At 44.7% G+C, this 22843-nt stretch overlaps 1 protein-coding gene and 1 long non-coding RNA gene across 12 annotated transcripts in view; one reads left to right on the top strand and one right to left on the bottom strand.

The window, feature by feature from the left end:
- Positions 1-22843, top strand: part of RBMS3 (RNA binding motif single stranded interacting protein 3) — a 1098743-nt gene that overhangs the window by 827607 nt on the left and 248293 nt on the right. The gene's annotated exons all lie outside the window — the stretch shown is intronic.
- Positions 1731-8153, bottom strand: LOC142008814 (uncharacterized). The gene is made up of 3 exons (XR_012644243.1): positions 7956-8153; positions 4570-4839; positions 1731-2337 (listed from the first exon to the last, which is right to left on the bottom strand). It is a non-coding gene; the product is annotated as an uncharacterized LOC142008814 (long non-coding RNA).

Genomic DNA, 22843 nt, shown 5'->3' with positions numbered 1-22843 from the left:
AATAAGGGTGCCAGGAACAGCTGCAGACAGGGTCACAGGGCGGACTAGCACTTCCAGGGCAACAGCAAGTCGCTTCCTTAATGGGCCCCTCCCAGACACACTCAGCCTGCACAGCATGCGGTCTGCAGAGCCACAAGCACACACACCCTGTGAATCACCATGGACCCCCAGCAGCAGCAGCCAGAGGCCCCCACACCCGCCCCTGGAGGACCAGTGGCTGCCCTGCTCAGTGCCATGCAGGAGGCAGCTGACCATCTTTTATTTGAGGAAGATGAGCTGCCCCCCAGGGGATGAGGAAGCAGCCCCAGACCTTGCTGCCCTCCCAGACCCCCACCCCACGCTGCACATGCCACCGGCTGTGAAGATACCCCACGAGCATGGACTGGTGGGAGCGGCTGGTGCTCGGCGAGTGGGACAATGACCACTGGCTCCGGAACTTCCGGATGAGCCGGCAGACATTCCTGGAGCTCTGCCAGTGGCTCACCCCTGCCTTACGGCACCAGGACACCCCCATGCGACGTGCCCTCACTGTAGAGAAACGGGTCGGCATTGCTGTCTGGAAGCTGGCCACTCCAGACAGCTACCGATCCGTGGGGCAGCAGTTCGGCGTGGGCAAGGCCACCGTCGGAGCTGTCCTCATGGAGGTAAGAGGACCCAGAGGGATGGGGGGAACCCTGTGGGGATGGGGGGAGCCCTGTGGGGAGGGCCAGACACACCCTGCACACCCCTCACTGGTGCTCTCTCATGTCCTTCCCCTGCAGGTCGTCCGCGCAATCAATGCACTGCTCCTCCACAGGCTCATGCGGCTTGGGTACCCGGATGCTGCCATCGCGGGGTTTGCCAGCCTGGGCTTCCCAAATTGCTTTGGGGCTCTGGATGGGACCCATATCCCCATCCGTGCCCCGGAGCACAGTGGAAGACGCTTTCTGAATAGGAAGGGATACCATTTCGTGGTCCTCCAGGCCTTGGTAGACAGCCAGGGCCGCCTCTTGGACATTTATGTTGGCTGGCCTGGCAGCAACCATGACGCCCGGGTGTTCAGAAATTTGGGCCTGTGCCGCTGGCTGGAGGCGGGGACCTACATCCCCCAGCGGTAGATCCCTGTGGGGGACACCACCATGCCCCTCTGCCTCATCGCAGACGCGGCGTACCCCCTCCGGCCCTGGCTCATGCACCCCTACACGGGCCATGTCACAGCCAGCCAGGAGCAGTTCAACACGCACTTAAACCATGCGCACCAGGCGGTCGAGTGCACTTTCGGCAGCCTCAAAGGGCACTGGAGGTGTCTCCTCACCCGCCTGGATGCAGGGCTCACCAACATCCCCCAGGTTGTAGGTGCGTGCAGTGCACTCCACAACCTGTTGGAGAGCAAGGGAGAGGCCTTCTTCCAGGGCTGGGCTGTGGAGGCTGGCAGGGCCAACATCCAGCCACCCGCTGCCCCCAGTCGCCAGGTTGACCCTGAGGGGATCCGGGTCCAGGAGGCCCTGGGGGCCCATTTTGACCAGGCTGCGGGGTGAACGCTGGCAGGGCCAGCTGGTGGTGAGCTACCCACTGCACCCCCCCATCCTCCGCAACACTCCCTGCCCCCACGCCCACACTACAGAGAACCCGAGAGCACACATACCCCCCCCACACTTCTGTGCAATAAATGGAATTTTTTTTTAAACAGAACTGTGCAACCTGTATTAATTATTAACAGAAGAAGGGGGGAACTACGTACATGGGGGGGCAGGTACAAAACAGTGGTAGAACAAAAACTATTGACAAGATTGGGGGGAATATGTCCAAAGAGGAGGGGGCCTTGGGGGGCAACGTCCTCGGCCACGCACCCCCTATTGTCCTGCGCCTGGTGGGGGGGGGGGCGCGACCCACGTCTCAGCCGGAGGCCCTGTCAAGGCTGGGTGGGGGCTGGGAGAACCGGCAGATAGGGCTGGGCGGAGTCTGGAGGCCCATGGTCCCCCTCGGTGGCAGGCCCCAGGACGGTGGATGGTGGAGGGACAGCAGGCAGAGCGGCAGATGGGGTCAAGTGCCGCGTGATGTCCTGGAAAGTGTGCATGAAGGCCCCCCAAGCCTCCTGGTGCCAGGCTAGTGCTCGCTTCTGGAGGTCGAACCGCTGCTCCTCCACCTGCAGGCGCCGCTTGGACACCTCCAGCTGATGCCGGAGGGTGGCGAGGAGCTGGGGGTCCTTGGACACCCGCAGATGGCTCTGCCACTGTTGGGCTCGTCCGGGGGCTGGTCTGTGCTCCGCCGAGGGGCTGGCCTGGTGGGATGGCCCCTGTGGGCTGTCTGGGACCACTGACGCTGCGCCAGTACTCTCCAGGCCCTCTGATGGTGCAGCTGTGGAACAGAGGGGGGAAAAAGAGTGGAGACAACCATTAGTCTGGGCCCTGACCCGTGGCCCTTGTCCCCCCACCCCTCTGCTGCTGGTTCCCCATCCCCGTCCCCCGGAGATGCTGATAATGATGATGGGTGTCCAACCCCCCGCCCCCCGGGGGACCCTAGGTTCTGCTCCCCCCATCCCCAGGGATGGGGCATGGCGCTGTCCTGCTGGGGGGCAGGGGCTGATGGACTCTTCTGAGGGACATGCCACTGCTGTCCTCAGGGCCATGGTCATCTGGGTGTGTGGAGGGCCATGGTCATGTCTCTTGTCCCCGCCCCTTAACCCCGGCGGTGTGCACCAGGGGGGTACATACCTGATGGTCTGCTCCCACAGTCGGGGGACACCCATTGGGTAGATGCCCTGCTGGAGCTGCGGGAGGGGAGGGCGATTTAGAGCCCCCCGTCACTGGAGTACTCCTCCTCCTCCTCTGGTGTCCCAGGGGTGGGCTCCTGGGGGGGCCCCTGGGGTGCAGGGCTGGCCTCCGGGGCGGACTCCATCTCTGGGGCCTGCTGGGGCTCGTCGCCCGAGGTGTCAAGGGTGGCCAGGGGGGAGGAGGTGTATCGGGGGCCCAGGATGGCCCTGAGCTCCCTGTAAAAGGGGCAAGTGGCGGGGGCGGCCCCAGATCGGCTGGCCATGTCCTGGGCCCGGGCGTAACCCTGACGCAGCTCCTTTACCTTACTCCTGATGTGGTCAGGAGTGTGGACAGGGTGACCGCAGGCAGCCAGGCCCTCGGCCAGCCGAGTGAACGCATCCGTGTTCCGCCTCTTGCTCCCCATTACCTGGAGCACCTCCTCCTCACCCCAGAGCCCCAGCAGGTCCCGAATCTCGGCCTCCATCCAGGAGGGGCCCCGCTGCCTCTTCCCCCACTGGCTGGCAGGCTGGGAGCCCTGGGTCCCTTTGGGGGGGGTGCCCCGTGGGCACTTGGGGGGCTGGATGGATGCCATGGGTGCAGGGTGGTGGGTTGGGGCTCTGGGAGGACGTGCAAGCTGTGCACGTGGCTGTGCTGCTGCCTGCACACGCTCTCAGCTCCCTGCACAGGAAATAAGGGGGCGGGGAGCTTTAAGGGGCTGCTGTACACGGCAACCATAGATCTCAGGGGCTCGCGAGAGCATCTCTCAACCCCTCAGCTGATGGCCGCCATGGAGTAACCTGCTATTTCGATGTTGCGGGACGCAGATGGTCTACACGTGCCCTACTTCGACATTCAACGTTGAAGTAGGGCACTATTCCCATCTCCTGATGAGGATAGCGACTTTGATGTGTTGCCACCTTACATCGATTTCAACTTCGAAATAGCGCTCGGCACGTGTAGACGCGGCGGGCGCTATTTCTAAGTTGGCACGGCTATTTTGAAATAGCCGGCTAGTGTAGACGCGGCTTATATGAGGGTAAGTTTTGCCTATTACCATGCTATAAAATTTAATAGAAATTCTTTGTCATTATTTGTAGGTGGCCTCACGAATAGAGTTATATTATAAAACTTAAGTGTCAGTATTCCACACACATCATCAGATTCCTGAACACTGGCTTTCATTAGCATTTATTGAACAGTACATGCTTTTCAACATTGGCAGTGCCAGTGTCACTGTGGCTACGATTCAAATACAGTTAGGCTGAGGAAGAGAAATATGGGCTGTTGTTTTTGTTTTTGTTTTTTTTTTCCTTTGTACAAGCGACAAAACAGTAACTCCAATAAAGAGATCCACTTGTTTTCCCCTTTTTTAGGCTTTAAAGACAATTTTTCAGAAGACTGTAATGTTAAAAAGAAGTCCGAGAACCTAAATATTTATGCGAGTACATGAATTTAGTTTTGATGAATGGGGACCAGGCCTGCTGACGAGACGGGTGGGGGGGCAGTGAGGGCAGTTGCCCTGGGAGCCTCACAGTTCAATGGGAGATCAGGCTCCCAGCTGCAACTGCTGCTGCCATAGCAGTGGTGGTGGCTGGGAAGCCCAGGTCCCTTTGAATCGGTGGTGGAAAACCCTACCAGGCACTCCATGCGGGACTGAGGGCTTGTCGGGGGGCATCACAGTTTAGTTGGTGCTATGGGCTGGCTGCCATGGCCCTTTTACCCTAAGCCATGCCCCTTCCTGGGCATGGTGCCACCCCCCACCCCGAGCCCATAGTGGCTATCAGGTCTGCTGACAGGGACAGAATAACAGGTCTAGCAACAACAGTCCTCTGTTTACCTACAAAACAGATACAACATGTGAAACAGATGCGCAGGGTTCTTTCCTTCCAACTACCTGTCCCCTGCACCTCCTCTGCCACTTGTCAATCAGCTCTGGCCCAAAGGAATCACCATGAAGGAGTGAGGTTTGTTCTGTCTACAGGTTTATTCAGTTATTGGCCTCTCTGTTGAGAGATTCTGAGAAATCAGCTATTTGCGGTGATAGTCTTGTTGACATGGCCACCTCTCCATTATGGAATGGGTGGAGATAATCATCTCTCATAGGCACCTGTAAAAGGAATCAGATAGTAGCAATTTCTGGCCATGCCATCCTGGATTGAATTCAAAAACAGAAACTCAGAATTGAAAGTTATATCCCTGTAATAGAAGCTCTCAAAAATCTGATTATTGCAAGACTTAATGCAATAGGTGTTTTTTTTTTAAACTCCAGTGAAGCAAGTGGGTGTTTTATAAGCAGATCTTCTTGGAGTGTTAAGAACTTAACTCTCCATTTCTTTGCAAAATGGCTCCAGATGTTGTTAACATGACTTTTTTTTTTTTTGACTCAGTACATTTCAGGTGGACTGCACCCATGTGTTTTGGATTCCTCCTTTGTCTGAGATTGTGCCCCTTGATATGGAATAGGAAGCCACCAGAGCAGCTCTTCTGCTGCTCAGACTAAATCTACACCAGGATATCGGGGTGGGATTCTCAGTTAAACTACACATATTTGTACTATCTCTCCTTCAGCACCCACAAAAAACTAGTAATGTGGCTGTGGTAGCACAGACAACAGTGAGAGGTGGCACGGCCTACTCCTCATGAATACAAATCTGCACACATCAACTCCAGTGATGACCCAAAGAGTTAAAAAAATAGTTAGGTTGGTCAGAATGTCATGGTATTTATTTTAAACATAAATCATTTATGTTTTTGATCTGGCTGCTGGTATTTAAATTTTCCCTGCCCATCTCAGTGCCAGTATGTGTCAACTGCAAGCTGAAAATTCAGCCTACAACAGATGTACAAAATGCAAGTTGCCCTGTGCTTTTGTGCCCTGATGTTGCCTTTCTCTCACTGTGTTGAGTGCCCCAGTTGCCTTCTTCCTTGGTTCTCCAGTGCCTTCTCTTCTCTTCTCTTCTCTTCTCTTCTCTTCTCTTCTCCAGTCCATTCCTTGTTCCCTTGTCCATCACATTCCTCATGAGCATGTCCCCGTGGCTGTTGCCCCCCAATTTCCACTCCTGGCCCAGTGGCAAGCTCCAGTGGACCTCTTCTCTCAGGCAGGCTCTGGCACCTGCTCCCTGTCTCCAGCCTACATAGAGTGGGCTTCTCTTAGGCTTCTCCCTTCATTTATCCTCGCCACTACATTGAAATGAGGAATGGGTGTATAAGGCCGTTGGAAGGAATGAGGCAGCCCTGCTATGCTGTGTCTGCTTGGCATACACAGCACGTTGATATTGTCAGGACTTGCTTGGGATCTGTGGTCGGTACTTCAGGAAGCTCAAGCAAAGTCCTGAGCTGCCTGTGGTTGATTATGCAATCAGAAACAACCACAAAAATCTGCCTCCAAATCACAAGACTCTTAAGATTATTGCAGGGGTTGGCAATGCTGCATCTTTGAACAAGAGGTCAACCTCTCCATCTTAATAATTGCTGAAGGGAGGGGATGGGAGTTTCACTCTCTCGTTGTGACTCTTCTCATTAATGGTGAAGAATGTTGCTGCTACTACAGCATTGTTGTTGCTGCCAGTGTTGCTTTTTTTTTTTTTGAGAGCTGATGTCAGCTGACAGTGCAGCATGTTAATTCAATAGTTTTGATGTTGGTTATAAGAAAGACCACAGCTTTGGGTTGGTGGCGAGGGTGTTCAACCAGATTTGTCCTCAACAAAACTAGCCCCATAGGAGTTGCAAGTATGCTAACAGATGTATACCCTCAACAAGTCAGGACACCACGATCCTCCCTCTTGGCAAGCACAAAATTGCCTCTTGTGACCTTTTCTTTTATACATTCATACAAATAAGTTATATAGGGATAATGGATAAGGATGTTTTGTTTGAACTAGCAGGTAGAAGGGTGGGAACTAACAGCGTCTGGAGTTTAATATATAACTTATAATTATCCTGTCATCCCATCTTTATCTTACGAGAAGTGGGTGTGTCCTTGTACTATCTCTAAAGAATGCATTTACATAGTTACTTGAGAGAGCTATGCATTTCTGTACCATCCTCTCCAATCAGGAATGTGCTTACGTAGTGTCATCTAATACCTAGGAGTCCTATGGCACCTTTAAGACTAACCGATTTATTCTGGCATAAGCTTATGTGTATAAAATCCACTTCATCAAATGCATTGGAGCCATTTTAATGTATCTGATGAAGTGGGGTGTACCCACAACAGTTTATACCCAAATAAATCGGTTAGTTTTTAAGGTGCCACAGGACTCCTTGTTGGTTTTGCAGATACAGACTAACACGGCTACCCCTGTGAATCTAAGGTCATGTCTACACTACCCCGGAAGATCAACCCATTCAGGGTCAATCTCTGGTATTAGGTTTTGCGTGTGTGGTAGGGATGCATGAAATCAACCTATCAGGGGTCGGCAGTCAACCCCTGTACTCCTTGCTATCAGGAGGAATAAGGGAAGCCTATAGAAGAAACTCTCTCGTTGACCTTCCTCAGTGAGGATGTCCAGATAAATTGATTTCAGATAAGTTGATCCACAGAGGCCGTTACCTAATCATAGATGCTAATCAGATTGGTGAGGCATGACTTGCCCTTGGTGAATCCATGTTTAATATTCCCAATCACTTTCCCCTCTCCCAAGTGTTTCAAAATGTATTCTTTGAGGAGCTCCTCCATATTTTTTCTGGGGATTGATCTAAGGCCAACCTGAATAGTTCCCTGGATTGTCCTTCTTTCCTTTTTTTAAGATGGATATTATACTTTTCTTTTTCCAGTCATCTGGGACCTCTCTTGATCACCTCAAGTTTTCAAAGATAATAGCCAAAGGCTCTGCAATGACATTGGTAGGGAGGGATAGCTCAGTGGTTTGAGCATTGACCTATTAAACCAAAGGTTGTCAGCTCAGTCCTTGAGGAAAACCATTTAGGGGTTGAGGCAAATAGATATCAGGGATGGTGCTTGGTCCTGCCAAGAGGGCAGGCACTGGACTAGATGACCTTCCAGTTCTGGGAGATGTGTATCTTCATTACACTTATTTATTTATTATCTGCCAATTCCCTCAGTCTAGCTTTTCTAAATAGCTGGTAACCCGTTCTTTCCCCACAGAGGGCTATCTACCTGCTTCCCATTCTGCACTGCCTCGTGCCATAGTCTGGGAGCTGATCTTGTCCATGAAGACAGAGGCAAAAATAAATAAATAAATAAAAAATTGAATACTTCACCTTTTCCCACATCATCGCTCACAAAGTTATCTCCATCATCCAGTAAGGGCTCCACACCCTGCCTCTTACAGTTAACGTGCCTGTAGAAACCTTTCTTGTTCGCCTTCACATTCCTTACTCACTGCAGTTCCACTTGTGCTTTCACCGTCCAGATTACTCTTCTGCATTCCCCAAGAACATATTTATACTCCACCTTAGTCTTCCTCTTCTCAAGGATTTACCTGGTAAGCCAGGCTAGTTGCCTCCCCTGTTTGCTTTTCACCCAGCTCTACATGAGTCCCTTTTTATAATACCTTAATATATTCAGGGAGGCAAGGGCAATCAATAGCTATGAGGGTGTCCCTAGCCTCTGCTTGCCAGCAGTTGGTAATGAGTGATGGGGTGGCTCACTTGATCATTACTTTCCCCTAGAAGGACCTGGCATTGGCCACCTTTGGTCTGACTCATTCCTATGTTCTCATAGGCTTACAGCTGCCTAGTTAGTTTTATAGTTTGGCTTGATGTGCCTTGCCTGCAAAGCGGGGTGAGAGGAAGAGGGTTAAGTAGATGGAATTGATTAACTCTTTCACAGAGAATTAGGCTTTTCATTGACTTCCTTTACCTCTGCGAGATTAACTCAAGTATGACCTATCCCTGGGAAAAGGAAAAATGGATTATTGCAATTAATACAGTGTAGTATAAGCAAATAAAAGGGCCTGAGTGGCTATCTGTAAGGGTGGGCATGATAGAATGAGGTTTCAAACTTCAGAGACAGACATGGTTTGTGTATGCAGTTTGTGTGAGGAATCATATTCCAGCTGAAACAAATAACAGTGCAGATTTCTCCCACCACAGTTTATTTCCCTGGATAATTAAGACTCCAGAAAATGGGATTTTCTTATGGTTGGCTTTTTTGGTTGTTAAATGTCTGCAATTGCAGCAGGTGTGTTAGTGATGGCTCTGCCCCCACCCCCCCGCACCCTTTTGATTGGTGTCATTCATGTTGAGCTGTATGGCAGTGCTGAGCCACTGAAGTGCCGAAGACATGATGTCACATATCCAGGATTTCCAGGTTGTTGTGACAGAATTATTACTACTTTGTGCAAGCCAAGGCACATGGCATTGATTCTGCAAGTTCTATCACTTCATGTCAGGAACAGAAATTGCATGCAGCATTGAAACCGTATTATGACTGAAATTGCCAGGAAAATTTAACTTGCAGAATCATGTTATTCCCAAGCTGTGTAACTAAATGCTATATGCACTGTAGTCTTCGTATTGCCATAACCTGCAAGAGGACTTAAGAATAATTGATTTCATTCAAAAATAATTATTTTGATATTGTGTTTCGGTTTTCCTGTTGCCTTTATTTACATGACCGTGAAATTGTCATGGCTTCCAACAAGAGTGACATATAATCAAGATAAGGGAAGCCTGACCAGCTGAACTGACTGACCTAATCTGCCCTCCTTATTTGATTAGTGTTGTAATCAGTATGGCAGGGGGATGCAGGAGTGAAAAATGTCATGAAAGAAACCTTTGTGTGATGCTGGAGTTCATCATTTTGAAGACTTATTGCAATACAGAGGCAGTTTAGGGAATGTCTAACTGCTACAGTGACACCTGCGGCTACAGCATTGTACTACTGTCTTTGCAGTGCTGTGGTGAATCCGTCTCTCCAAGAGGCCACAGCTAGGTCATTGGAAGAATTCTTCCATTCTACAGTGAGGGGACAACATTTTTCACAGCCTTCAGTGATACAGCTATAGCAACCATAGTTTTATGTGTTCATCAGACTTCCAACAATCTGAATCTTCCTGTAGCCTATCAAGGATGAAGAAATTGAAGCACAGAAGGGAAACCATAGCAAGCCAGTATATTTTGGGACTGAGTCTGCTGTCAGTCTCGCTGTTGTAAATTAGAAGTAACTCTCTTGAAGGCAGTGGAGTTAGCCTGATGTCAGATTGGAGTCAAGCCTATATTGTTAAATATTTTCATAGCTGTCCTCTGAAAGGTGGGGAGGGAGAGCACTGTTCAGAGAGCTGCTTCTCAGCCATCCTTGTGGAATTCGATTTGAAGAAATTGCTAGCTCTGGATTTCAGATTGTTTTTCACTTGAGTGCTCTTTGGGAAATGAGTAGCTGTGGTTCCTGAGAGCTTAGCAGTATATGAGCATAAGCTCCTTCCAGATGACAAATGAAGTAATAATAAGGTGAGAAAGCAACAGCATAGGACATACTTAATTGCTCAGCTAATCCTAATGTAAAGCGGTGCATGAGTAGACTGGGCTTTTGCATGTGTTATGTTTTTGAAAGTGAGTGAAGGAAGCATTGCAAAGCAATCAGCTTTTGAAAGTTACCATAACCTCATTAGCTGAATGGGAAGGCATTTGGTGGGGGAGGGTTTTTTTTTTTCCTATTTCATGTCTGCCCAAATTGTGTAACTCTCCATCTTTGTTTCTGTACATTAATTTCTAAGCTCTCAGAGCTCTAAACAGCAATTTGGCCAGTACAGTTTGTATTGACCCTTTGCATTGAGGCTTGCTTAAAATCAGATTTGAAAATGAGACAATACAGTTACCAATACAGTAAACCCCTGACTTATGTGTAGGTTGCGTTCCTGGGCAACCACGCATTAGTCAAATTTCATGTAATTTGGGGCAGGGTGTCAGAGGGGCCCCAGTCCTGGCTGCTTGTAGCTCACAGCTCCCCTCCACTTGCAGGAGCCAGGAAACTGACCAATGCAGCAAGCAGAGGGTAGCTGGGAGCAGAGGGTCTCCCGGCTGCCCGCCACGCACAATTTTGACTCACGTTATTGCAAGTAACGCACAAGTCGAACTTGTGTGAGTCGTGAGTCTACTGTGTAACAAGATTGCCTAATGAATACCAAAAAAGTTACTAAATTCTGCCTCTGTGCACATGAAACCTCACATTTTTCTTAGTACACTCTATTCTTCTTAATGAGGGTACCCTGGTGGACAAGTTACAGTCCCAGTTAAGCAACAGTCACAAGAAGAAATGCTATTTTTAAAATAAAATGTGCCTTTAAAGATTATGGGCCAAGTTCATGGGCACACTCTGGTTGCTCTGTGCTGCTCCAGAGATGCGAAGCATCTGCTAACCCAGTTTAACTGGCCTGAAGAGCAGGGTTTACAGCTGCTTTGCATTATTGCAATGATGCAGAGTATCTGGAGAATAGAGTGAATCTGGCCCTTGAAATGAGATAAAATACTGGCAAATAAAAGTATAAGAATAGAAATGTTATTCCCTACATTTTGTCTCTGACCTTTAGTTCTTTCTTTGAATCTCTGTTAAAGAGCCAGTCCCCGCCCTACTCTTAATGTGATTTGTTCCTAACCTCAAGAGAGTTCTTGAAATCAAAGAGACTATTTGTGATGTAAGGTACTGCATAACCTGAGTAAAGGCAGGAGACTCTAATATTAGGACCGGCTGGCTAGAATTCCATACCTATTTGAAATAGGATTAAGCGTCACTTGACCCTTTGCCCCACTGATCAAATGCATCCTTATTACACAGGTTTTGTGCCACTTTTATCTCTGTTATCCAGTAGTTATTATCATTCACTACCATTAGGATTTAGCTGTTTCCTAGGATACGTAACAGCTATTCTGAGAAAGGGCATTCCACTTATTGGCTCAATTCTGCCATGTACATCATGTTGAAATTTTATCTAATTCTACATAAGAAGCCTCATTGTAGTGGGTTTCAGTGTACTTGCAGGGTAATGATGGTAGGATCTGGCCCTAAAGGAAATGTACAGTGTAACCCTGCAGATATAAATGATACTCTGCATTACCATTAGCCATTTCTGAAAGCAAACACTGATCATTTTTGGTTTATTTTAGCATCTTCATAGTGAAATAACTATATTCTAAGTGTAATTTATTTTTGTACAAAAAAGGGAAAATAACACTTTTTCTTTTATTTGCTCAGAGAAACTGTTACTCCTCCTAGAAACCAGTGAACATGTTGAGGCAAATCTGCAATGTATTTTGTGTTCTTGAAATGTTGTAAAAAATGTGATTATTTATATCAGTCTCCTTCACTGTAAGACTTTCTTTTCTCTTTACAATTCTCCTTATCTAAGGAGAATAGTGGCAGTGGACTACACAAGGAGACCATTGTAAAAAAAGACAGGCAAAAGCATGCTGTCATTTTTTTTAGAAAAGTCTGTAAAATGGCAAAAGGAAAAGCCATTGTGTAGCGCATTTACACAGCAGCTTTACTGCTTGCATACCTTCCTTTGGTTTGTTGTCAGTGGAATGTGTCTCCACTCGCTGGCCTTCAGGCTGACAGCATGGGAGAATGGTAGTGAACAGCAGGTCTAATGTAGGGTGGTTGATCCCTCTGTTTAGAAAGCAGAATGCCTTTTGAAGTAAAGAGCAGATCAAAGACTTTAATGATTGACAGCGATTTACACTGCTTTTGTTTATAATTCCTTGACTTCTGACTCTTTAAGAAGGGACTTTATAAAGGAAGGATGCTGGATCCTAGGGTTACCCCTCCTTTCATAACACAGAAAGCTGAAGGCACAGTTGAGACTGACACCCAGATCTCCAATAGATTATGTTTTCATTTAAATATGGAGTTGAGAGGTTTGTGGGCATGCTGTTTCTGTTATTAAATCATTATGCACCTACCCAGGGAGGAGGGGAACCAACAGTTTTACCAGGAGTGCCTCTATAAACATTTCTGACTCGCCATAGTTGTTAAGCTGGTATATTAAAAATTCTTCAAATAGCTGACCTCGACAGGTGTTTTATTTGAGCAAACAAAACAATAAATAATAATATAATCCCTGTGGAGTTGGCATTAGGCTTTGTGGGAAGTGCATAATTTCCTTTACTAAGTGTAGGAAGTAGCAGACATTTAATTTCTTTATATTTTCCATTTATTCCAAGCAATACTGAATTATCTGTTGCTCTCAGGGACTGAAAGTCCAAAGAATGTGGCAAACAATTATTACTGTTACTGTGGGGATTTTTAAGTTTTTCCTCTACATTAAATTCATAACTGGATATCTTTTTATACAAGGCATAAAACAGAAGTACAGAACTGCAATTTGCCTGTTGACCTTTTGTTTTTTACACCACTATATCCTAAAACTTAAAGAATATCACTCAAGAATTCAGTGTGACATATTTTGCTTGGTACACTGGAGTATTTTGACCATTGATGTGACTGCTATGTTATGCCCTCAACTTGAGTACTGCATGCAGATGTAGTCACCTCATCTCATAAAAGATATGTTGGAAATGGGAAAAGTACTGAAAAGTGCAATCAAAACAATTAGGGGTATGCAGTAGCTGCCATATCAGGAGAGATTAATAAGATGTCAACTTTTAAGCTTGGAAAAGAGAAGACTAAGGAGGGATATGATTAAAATCTATAAAATCATGACTAGAGTAGAAGTATTATTTTCTCCGTCTCAGAACACATGAACAAGGGTGGTCATCGAATGAAATTAGTAGACAGCAGGTTTAAAACAAAGAAAAGGAACTATTTCTTCACACAATGCCTAGTCCACCTGTGGACCTCTTTGCCAGAGGATGTTTTGAATTCCACAACTATAACAGGGTTCAAAATAGAACTAGGTGAATTCATGATGGATAGGTCTATGAATTACTATTAGCCAGGATGGACCGGAATGGTGTCTGTAGCCTCTGTCAGAAGCTGGGAATGAGCCACAGGGAAGGAATCACTTGATAATTACCTGTTCTGTTCATTTCCTCTAGCACACCTGGCAAAGACAGGGTATTGTGCTTCTTGGACCTTTGGTCTCACCCAGTATGGCTGTTTTATGTTCTTATCAGTCTTGAAGTACAGTATAACTCAAGTTATTTGGTCCCTTGTAACCAGTAGTCCATATGAATTGTTTTAAAAAGTCTAGTCCATCCGTATGTTGTACTTGTTGCATATTCGAGCCTGTTTAAACAGGCAACCCTGGGAAACAGGGTGTGATCTGTTAGAGCATTTTCTGGGCCAGGGAGGGCACTGCGGGATTGGCACTTGAAGGGGATGGGAGAGGGGCACTGGTGTTCCACTTCCAGAAGCACACGTGGCTCTGCACCCCATCCCACCTGTCCCAGGCACTGCTCCCCTTTGCTGTGGGAGGGGTGGATAAAAGGCTCAGGTGCAGTGCGTTGCTACATTGCCATGCCTCAGCTGGTAGAGGAGTGAGCAGCATCACACAGAGTCACTTCCCCCTCCCACTCTGAGGGTCTGTACCATGGGTGTTCCTGAATTAGGGATACCTGGAGTACAGAAATTCATCTGTAGTATTTGCTGATATGTTTTAAATTAGCCTGTCAATTTACAGAGCATGTTCTTCTCTGAAAATACTTTGCCTTTCATGTATGGGACTGTGGACAGCATGGAGGAATCCCATGGTACTGCCCTGGCATCTGTGAGAAAGTAGAGGGACCCCACTACTGCCAGTGGTGGGCCTGGCCACAGAGGGACCCACATTTTAGAGTGTATTTGAGTATGGCTTCTGAGTGTCTTTAGCCAGCCCTCACTGTGGGTAGGAAACGAAGAGACAAAGCTTTGAGGATAAAAGGTGCTTTGGTTTTATACTAATTGTGCTATGTAAAGTGCTGATGGTACTTCTGGTGTGCAATTATTTCTTATATGCAGACTTCTATGGTTCCTTTTCATCTTGCGTGACAGTGGTTAGCAGGGGCAGTGAGAATCTATGGGCAATGTTTGAGTCTGCAGCTTCTCTCATGGCTTATCCATCCAATATTGGAGTTGCATGGTCAGTTGCAATAACCACGTCAGTCTGCTTCCGAGTTCTGAAATCTGAGAGTTTTTCCTTCTAAGATGAAGTTCTTTTGCATGGGTTGTACATATGCTATTGAAGGAGGATGTGCCCTGTTGTAGCAATTGTCGCCAGGTATTTCGATCTGATGATGTAGATTCCCAGCATTTTGGATCAATGTTGAACTTTTTCATGGCATTTTTGCATATATCCTTGAATCCTAACTTTGGTCTTCCTCTTGTTCTCAACCCACATGACAGTTCACCGAAAAGGATTTCTGTGGGAAGACGTTAGTCACTCATTCTTCTCACAGGACCAAGCCATCGTAGTCTTCTGCTGTTGAGTATCACTATGAGGCTGGGTATGCCAGATCTTGACAGGACATCTGCATTTGAAACTTTATCTTGACAGTTGATATTCATAATTCTGTGGGGGCAGTGAAGATGGAAGCTGTTCAGTTTTTTCTCCTGGTTTGAGTAGGTGGTCCATGCCTCAGAACCATATAGCAGGATACTCAATACACATGCCTGGTAGATTAGTATCTTTATTTTCACTGTCAGTTTAGGATTGTTCCACGCTTGTTTCGTAAGTCTGACAAAAGTCGTAGCTGCCTTCCCGATTCTGATGTTCAGATCTTCATCCATGGGTAGGCTTGTGGTGACAGTAACAAGGTAACAGAATTGTTGAACTATAAAAACTAACTCTAAAACTATTGTGATTTTCACACTCTATTTGCCAACTGAATGTTATGGGGATGTTGTCAAGGTTTGGTCACTACCAGAGGCAGCCATATAGACTATATCTGGTGGTCTCTTCTAGTATGGCAGACACTTTGCCTTTTTTTTTTTTTTTGGTCTTATTTTGACTGAGAAGATGGAAATTAAAGAAACAAGAAAACACTTATGTTCATTGTCTAAATTTTCAAAAGTGTCAGATCATGGCCTTAGCCCAAGAATCCTTAATGGTGGCTAAAAATGTGCTTTACTTTTAAAGAAGTCACTTGTGCTGCAGTGGCTTAGGAGACTAGTGATATGTGCTCTTTCTTTTATTGGCTCATACATCACTGCACCTATTTGTCCTGTGGCTCACAAAGAACAGTGTGCATTTCTAGATAGCTATCCTCTCAGGTTTTAGCTACCAGAGACTAATATCAAATGTGTTAGCACATGGAAGCTATTGCCTTTGAAATAAGGCTTTGGCACTAAATTAAAAGTAAATTTTCCAGGTAATTTTTTTTTTCTATTTTTGACTTTCATTACAAATTCCAACTCAGACCATGCTAGCATAACGCTTACAAGCTATTTAAGAGAACTATGGCCAAAGCATGGCTATGCATCAAGAGTGTAAATTTTGCAGTTTCACAGGTTTTAAGTGTGTATACAGTGCTTTGTGCAATGGATGTGAAAATTTAATCCTTTGTGTTTTAATGTTAATTTTCTCAAGCACCATTTTGATGGTGATAAGAGCACCAGAAACCAGTGTAAGTTGTCAATACTTAGCGTCACAGTCTACCACTAAAATAAACTCCTCATAATCAATTTATATGTGCAAAATAATTGTAACCAAAATCCTGGAGTGTTCCCATAAAATTGCTGTATTTTTTCTGTGAGTAATTTTAGAGATTTTGCTCATTGAATTGACGAATTTAGATGTGAAGATTTTATTTGGGAAATGTTGGTGCTAAAGCTGTGAACTCTTTTCACCAAATGCTAGCTGCATCAGGAGTTACTTAGTCTATGTCTACGCTAGGCAAAGTAAGTTAACCACAGATACGGAATTCTAGCTATGGCAATTGCATTGCTAAAATTGACATATTTGCACTTGTCTAACTTGGCTGTCTTGTCGACCTCCCTCACTCCTCGTGTCTTGTGAGGAGTACACGGGTAGACTGTGACCCTGGCAAGTCAATTTTGCATGTCCATACTAGGTGCATGAACTCAAACCCCAAAAGATCGATCCTGAGGGGGTTGATCTTCCAGGGTAGTGTTGATGTAACTTTCCATCTAAGCCCCAATCCTGAAAACTGTGATTCATGTGCCTCAGATTATCCTTGGTTGTCCCATTAACTAGGGGTTCTGTTATCCATTGCTTTTGAGAACTCTTCCTCTCTCAGATCGCTTCTTCTCTCACTGCTTCTTGATGTCTTATCTTTACTGTCTGTTCCCAAGCTTTGTTTTTACACCAGAAAGTTTGACCAGCTACACTTTTGTATGGGACAGATCTATTTTTGAGGCCCCATTCTTCCCCCTTACTTTGCATGTAGTCCAATTAACATCACTGGGGCTACCTCTGGACTAAGGTACATTTTGGCACACACAAGGGCTCGCAGAATCAGACTGAAACTTATCAACAGTGAAAAGTGTCTATCTGGAAACTGTTGCCAGTATTTCATATTCACATTAAATTCTCTTGAGTTGCTCTGAATGAGTGAATGAACTTTAGGACTGTGTTTCTTTCCAATTCACCTGTAGTGCCTCACTATTTGTTTTACCTGGAATGTTACATGATTGAGTTACTCAGTGTTTTCTTGAGGGTGTTCTACTCACTTATTGTCATTCTTGTCCAGAGTAGTAGTGACATATGTAGCCCCAAGACTGATATGTGTGCTCCACTAAGTCTATTTTATGCTGTTCACAGGACTTCTTCCTGCACAAAATAATGCTCAGGTAAAAGAAAAAAGACAAAGGTGGCCTTAGCAAGCCTCTTGTATTCACTATCCTGCACACAGGTGTACAGTGAAGCAGAGTGCATATTGGAAGCGTGGCTGGATAGAGCTCCGGACTTGCACTGATGTATGGTAGAAGATGATCTTTACACCAACTGCTGCTCCTCAGCAATTTTCACATATGCCAGAGATGAGCAGTACAAATCAGATAGCTGTACCCAGCCCCAAGAGCCCTCTCCCCTCCACTCTATCCAAGCAAAGCTCAGGCAGGGTGGAGAATCCAGTTTCTAGTTACGTCAATGGGATTTTGCATTTACACTGGAGCTGCATTTGACCAACTAGCCATTAGGATCAGACGGACCTGTGTCCACAAGGCTTAGATTTGGACACACCTTTTACTTACATGGTGTGTAAAGCTGAACAAAGCATAGGAAGATTTCAGAGCTTTTTAAAGAGAGGCAGATTTTAACAAGTAAAATAGCAATGACAAAAGTTGTTTTCTGCATCTGTTCTTAGAACTCAGGAAAATGCTGTAGATTTTGCATTTGCTTTCACTCTGTAATTTACATGCACTGTGAACTGAAGACATCAAAACAACATGGCTGCTGACAGGTACAAGATTGGCAAGGACTATTTTTTGTCTCTTTTTGATAACCAGATTTTCAAATATTAGGTGCATTAAGTTATGGGCACACTGCATAGTTGAACATGCCTGATTTAGGCATTCAATCATCCTAATGTGTGTGAATGCAAATCAGGAATTGCCCAGAGTTAGCTGAGAAGAAATTTCGTGTAACCACATCCCTTTCTTTCCATGTCCTATGTCTGTACTTGTCCAGAATAAATGTACAGTGTTTTAAAAAGTAATGGTTTAACCCTAATTTGTGTATTGAACAATACCAAGAAAATCCATGTAAGCCAAGTCTCCTTTCTAGCTGCATCCTTAGGCAAATATTACTTTAAACTGTTGAATCATATGGCCTGTGTCTACACTAGCACCTGCCTTTTGAAAGGGGGATGCTAATGAGATACTTTGGGATATGCTAATGAGGTGCTGCAATGAATGCACAGCATCTCATTAGCATAATGAAGGCCGTGGCACTTCGAAAGTGCTGCTTTCGATTGCGCGTCTTGTCTATGTGGGGTTCTTTTCGAAAGCCCCCACACACTTCCAGTTCCCCTTATTCCTATTTTGTTATAGGAATTAGGGGATTTGGAAGTGTGAGGGGTCCTTTCAAAAAGAACCCTGTGTCGACGAGCCATGAGCAATTCATTGCAGCACCTCATTAGCATAGCCCAAAGTGTCTCATTTGCATCCCCATTTTGAAAGGGAAGTGGTAGTGTAGACATAGCTATGGGCAAATAAAAAGGTTATCACATCTTTAATAATAAAAGTGATTTTCCTACATTATATACTGAAAGATGGGCCGTCTTGTTTCCCAACATGCAGAAACAGAAGCTTAGTTGAATATAAATTCTTCAGACTGGGCTCTAAATTGTTCACAGAAAAGAGGATGGCAAAAGACCACACATTTTGAAGGTGGGGGTGTGGGAGAAAGGAAGAAGGAGATCCATTTGGCTTTAAATAGATAGGTTTTGCAACATGACTTGAAGGTCAGAACTGCTGCATTGTGTTGCACTGAATGAAGGGAAATGAAGTCCAGAGTCAAGAACCCCTTCTGAAAAAACATCTTATCTCTTATTTTTCCCATTTATATCTCAAGGCTGTCATCTTGCACAACCCAGTTAATCTTAATGAACTAGAAGGAATGCAGGAGAAAGAGAGTCCTCAAGATGGAGACTTGCACCACTTAAAGGATCAGCTGCAATACAATATTTCTCTTGTAAAGGGCTCTCTTACTGATTCAAACCAAATAAGCTTCTAACCAAGTTGTGTGCTGAGAAGTTTAAAAGGAAAGATTTTTGTATGTCTTCATTCTAATAATGATTTTATCCAAACCCCAACCAGTGGTCCCAATAAAACTGATACATTCCTCTGCTCATTGGATCTGTCTTTTGTCTGTGAAAACCTTGGGGTTTTCTACTGCCCTGCCGCTAGTGTTATTAAATGTGTGCTTGACACTTACAATACCACCTGTTATGTTGACAGCTACACAACTGCAGCAATAATGTTCCTGAATGTGTGCTCTGAGGCCTGAAGCTGGCTCAAGAATGTAATCTAAGCAATTTTGTTCCTGTCAGCAGTCACGTTGTCTTGATGCCTTCACTTCACAGTACTTATAAATTACAGATTGAAAGTATGGACCAATGAAATCATGACCAATTGTCAGTGCAGGTAGATTTGTTGGCTGCTTTTTTCAAACTATGTTGGCCAGGTGTATAGCACACAAACATAGCACTTTAGTTAAAACTTGAAAACACTTTGTTTACAAAGAAAATAGCAAACAACCTCAGTTCATATAATATCTGAACGTCTGCTCTTTTAATCACAGGCCTGGTGTGGTTATGCTCTGTTCTTTTCTCATAGTGTTTTTTGTTGTTGTTTTAGTTTGTTTTATATGTCTGAGGTCACACATGAATGCATTTGTGCATCTTTTTTCTGCAACTGAGATCTATCTTTGAACTGAGAATCCCAGAGGAAGAGTGATTCCTACCAATTGACTGCTGATATGATCTTGATCACTGCTTTGGCATTGTATTACAATCCACCCAAAATGCTGAGAGGGGAAAAAAGAAGAAACTGTTTTCTTTGTAATTCTCTGGCAGACAGTTCACTGGTTCATTATTTTGAAGAATATTTTGGAATAACAGGTGCAGTTTAACAACCTCAGTAATTGCCCCAAGAATATATTTGTTTCAGTGCTGTACGTCATCTGTGTGACCAATAAGTCTTGTGAAATCTCTGGAATGGTTACCTTTCCCATAGCTCTTACTTATACCTAGTTTTTGTTTTTCCAGATTTTTGTTTCTCTTGCTTTCCAAACACAATCATTTGCTCTTGAATTCAAGATCTGTAGCTGTAACAAGAAAACTAAAACAAGTATAACAGATGGAAACTTGCTTAGAGACAGAACCGTCTACTTTTGAAAACCCCCAGTCTAAATCATGTTAAAATGGATAGATTTGTGTGGCTTCTTCCTCTGACTGATGGAGACTGTGGCATTACATACAATTTCTGCAGTCCCTGGTGAGGAGGAAACCAGTCACCCAGCACAGCTTAATACACTACAGTATTATTAGATCAAGGAGAAGCATTGTCTTTAACTGCTGTTTGCCCACTGTTCAGTATGCAAAATGAGTGACTTCCAGCCGAGACAAGTTTAGCACAGATGAGCCTTGTTCAGTCAGAGGGAGGTTTAATTCTGGTTAATCAGGAGAGCATCAGGATCCTGTTTTGAGTCTCTGCTACCTAATGTGCAGAAAAAGCACATCAAGAATTGAGCAGTTGTGTGAAGAAGAATGAGGATAGGCGGTGGACTCTGAAAATTAATTAGACTATTTTAGTACCAGTTTTCAAATCCCACCATCAAAGTGATTGGACAGCAAAGAATTTTTCACTGTGGTACCTGCAGAATGAGAGGGTGCAACTAGCATTAGTGAAAACAGACTGTGTGGTGTGGATTCCATTACTTTTTTGCTCAGCAAAATGGTACCCAAGGAGGTAGCCTCTGTTGGGGTGTGAATTTGGAGGCTGGAAGGAAAAATACATCATGTTCTAACTTTGGAGTCAATTTACTTACTATTGACAGAGAGAGAAAATTAGATTGTACTCTGACAGATCAATCTTAACTAAATTGTTTAGGGGGGGGCGTTTAGTAGAATGTGCTAGCAGATTTTGCTGTTTTATTTGGAATATTATATTGGACTGCTAAATGACAGAGGTTGTCTGAGAGGTTAGATACCAGATCTGCCTCAGTGAGTCAGAAAGCAGAGCTGAGGGAGTGGAAGTTGTCCTCTTCTTTGGTATGGGGAGTGTTTTATTGTTCTAAATTGTTGTGTGAATGTCAATGATTCTGAGGAATGTCATTGATTCTGTAAAAAAGGCTGCTAATGAGTTTCAGCATTTTAATGTACACCAGGTTCCCAATTGTACAAATTTAAGCAGCTTAGCAATTCCATTTCTCCTCAATAATAGCATTTACTTTATAGTCTAAATACACTCGAGGTAGTCTCAAAATGTTGCAGCTTCTTCTCCTCAGTGTAATAGCTTGAGGTCTAATTGACTTGAACAGTGTAATTGGTCCTTACACACACACACACACACACACACACACACACACACACACACTCTTTTTGATTAATGAGCCTAGTAATAAATCATTAATCTTTTTTGGCTCAGGAATGATATGAATATTTTTCAAAGTGGAGGAAGTTCTGTACATTATTCTGGACTTTCTTTTAGATACAGTGCTTGCACGGTAAATCTGTCTTCCCAAAGTTATGGAAAAATATCCAAGCTAACTTCAGAAAATTGGTTCAGAAGAATACAAAGACACTATTAAAGATGAGTAGTTGTTCTGACAATACTAAATTGACCTTTGAAGGAAATCAAGAGTAACGCCTGTGTTTGAAATTCCAGGGAGAATTTTAGGTTGGCAAATTCTAATTGTCCCATTTAGAATGTGGCCAAAACAGTGGGATTAACACTTGACACCAGGAGCCTGTAATTGTCTGCTCAGGTCCTTTGTTTCATTTGTGCTTTTTCTTTGTTTAGGTTTATTTTCATTTAATAAATATTATCATTAATTCTAGTGCTTAGGGAAGGTGCCAAGTTAGCAAAATGGAAATTGAAGTTCTCCATTTATTCACAGAACAGCTACATCCCAGACAGTGACAACGTAATAGCTTCTTCCTCTTACCCAGGTCCCAAATGGCAGAGTGGGAGAGAACAGCTGATTCCCTCTTCCCAGTTCTATATCTGATCTTCAGACTTGCAGAATATTTGCAATCCCTTTCCCCCCGCTTCATTTTAAATATGATTCATATATATTTGAGTCATGAAATAAAAATGTAGATGATTCAGTTAAAGACAATATAGCAGTGCAACTTGAGCTGCCTGTTGGAATAGATTCATCTAACTTTAAGCTGTTTACCTTGAAGAGCCAACAATTTGCGTTGGTTGTTGATGGTGTTCTCAGCGATGCAGTCCCATATTTTCCCTTAGAGGCTATCCATAGGTGCAGATGGCTTCATCCTGCAGTATTTCAGTTTCCTCTTTCTGTGACTACCTTCATTTAAAATCTCACTTCATTTAAAATCAGGTTCAGAATATTTTCAAATGTGTGGCTGCCTAACTAGCCTGTGGCATGTAAGAATAAACGTGTTGAGACATTCTTCATTGGCAAGTCTGTCAGCCTCCCCGGAAGCAGCTTTCTCTTATCCCCCTCTTCCCTTCAGAGTTTGGACATTGTTGGGGTTCAGGGAAGCCTGTTACTCTAGCTCCCTACAGCCAGCCTCCCACCTCCCTTTGCTACTGGTGTCCTGGCAAAGGGTGAAGACATTTC

This window comes from Carettochelys insculpta, chromosome 2, assembly GCF_033958435.1.
Source record: "Carettochelys insculpta isolate YL-2023 chromosome 2, ASM3395843v1, whole genome shotgun sequence".
Lineage (NCBI taxonomy): Eukaryota > Metazoa > Chordata > Testudines > Carettochelyidae > Carettochelys > Carettochelys insculpta.
The sequence above is the reverse complement of the archived record's forward strand: the minus strand, read 5'-3'. Positions and strand labels throughout refer to the sequence as shown.